The sequence below is a fragment of the Apium graveolens genome, chromosome 5 (genome assembly GCF_009905375.1).
Source record: "Apium graveolens cultivar Ventura chromosome 5, ASM990537v1, whole genome shotgun sequence".
Lineage (NCBI taxonomy): Eukaryota > Viridiplantae > Streptophyta > Magnoliopsida > Apiales > Apiaceae > Apium > Apium graveolens.
The window spans coordinates 73,901,302-73,903,325 of record NC_133651.1 but is presented as its reverse complement, the minus strand read 5'-3'; the positions used below and the strand labels follow the sequence as shown (position 1 = coordinate 73,903,325).

Sequence of the window (2,024 nt, the reverse complement as noted above, 5' to 3'; positions counted from 1 at the left end):
AAGGCATCAGATTGATGCTGGCTCCCAAATCACATAACACTTGTCGAATGATAATTTTCCAATGGTGCATGGAATAGTGAAGCTTCTAGGATCTTTAAGCTTAGGAGGCAATTTCTGTTGTAGCACAAAACTGCATTCCTCTATAAGAGAAATGGTCTCTAAGTCATCGAGCTTCACTTTCTGAGAGAGATTACCTTTCATAAACTTTGCATAGCTTGACATTTGTTCAAGAGCTTCCGCAAAAGGTATGTTGATATGATTTTTCTTGAAAACATCCGAGAACTTAGTAAATTGCTTATCCAACTTCTACTTTTGCAACCTTTTAGGAAAATGAGGTGGAGGATAGACCTGTTTTCCCCTGTATTACCCTCAGGAAGAGTGTTGACAACAGCTTTCTTCCTTGGTTCCACCTCTGCTTCCTTCTGCACATCTTCTTCAGCCACAACTTCAGATTCTGGGACTTGAGATTTTTCGAGGTTCGCAACCTTCCTAGACCTCAATATAATTGCTTTAATTTGATCTTTTGCTTCCCTCTTTTCTGGAAATTCTGTGTCACTAGGGAGTGTACCAGGTTGTATATTCAATAAAGCATTGGCAATCTGCCCAATTTGATTCTCCAGAGTCTTGATAGAAACCGCTTAGCTATTGCACATAAGCCACAACTCCTCTAATTTAGATTTTTCATTAGATTGATTTGTACTTCCATGCGGTAGTTGCTGAAGTTGGAGTTGTTGTCTTGGTGCATATTGTGGTTGTTGAAAACCAGGAGGGTTGAATTTCTTTGCTGCATAGTGCTGATCAGGCTATTGTACCGTATTCTGATTATTTCTCCAGCTGAAGTTATGATGATTTCGGTTGTTGGGATGATAAGTGGCTGAAGATGGTTGCTGCGACCTCTGAAAGTTTCTTACGTACTGAACTGATTCACTAGAAATAGCACACTGCTCAGTTTTATACGCACCTGCACAAAGCTCCCAAACACTTGTGATCTGATTAACTCCATAATTAGCCAAAGAATCCATCTTCATCGTTAAAGCCTGAAGCTGAGCAGCTATAGAAGTAGTTGTATCCACTTCCAGAACTCCTGCTATCTTGACTTGAGGCATTCTCAGAGTTGGGTTCTGGTATACATTAGCAGCCATCAGTTCAATCAATTCATAAGCTTCATCGTAGCTCTTAGCCCATAAGGCTCCACCTAATGTTGTATCGAGCATGGCTCTAGACTGTGTTCCCAAACCATTATAAAAGAAATTTATAATCATCCAATTAGGCAAGCCATGATGAGGACACTTTCTAAGCATCTCCTAATAGCGATCCCAAGCCTCAAACAAAGATTCTCCCGATTGTTGCGCAAATTGAGTGAGAGCATTTCTGATTGCAGCTGTCTTCGCCATTGGGAAGAATTTAGTTAGAAACTTTTGAGCAAGATCCTCCCATTTGGTGATAGAACCTGTTGGAAGAGAATGTAACCAACACTTAGCTTTATCCCTCAGAGAGAATGGGAAAAACCTCAGCTTAATAGCATCTTCAGAAACTCCATTGAATTTAAAAGTGTCGCAGATCTCAATGAAATTTCTGATGTGCATGTTGAGATCTTCTATTGGAGAACCCCTAAACTGGACTGAATTCTGTATCATCTGAATCGTGCTAGACTTGATTTCAAAGGTGATAGCCGTTATGGCCGGTCTTATAATGATAGACTGAGTGTCAATGATCTTTGGCTGAGAATAATCCATAAAAGCTTTCAGATTCGCTGCTTGATCTCCCATTGTAGTGAACGCTTCTTCTTTAATTTTCTCAAATTCTTCAAAAACTTCTTCAACTCTTTCAACTCATTCTCGTGCTTTTTTATGAGATTGAGAACGTGTTCGCATACACACCCTCTAGTCTACCTGAAACATAAGTACCCAAGTAAGTAAAATATCCGAGTCGGTGAAATTTAACGACCACTGATGTTAGTCCCTTAACAATATAGCAAGAATTACAAAAAGGGGGTTGAATGGAATACTTGAACCTTTTTCTTG

General features: G+C 39.6%; 1 non-coding gene across 1 annotated transcript; it reads left to right on the top strand.

Annotated features, from left to right (window-relative positions):
* Window positions 1-1,272: 1,272 nt before the first annotated feature.
* On the top strand, window positions 1,273-1,379 carry LOC141663180 (small nucleolar RNA R71). Its single transcript, XR_012551263.1, has one exon. It is a non-coding gene; the product is annotated as a small nucleolar RNA R71 (small nucleolar RNA).
* The last annotated feature ends 645 nt before the right edge of the window (window positions 1,380-2,024 follow it).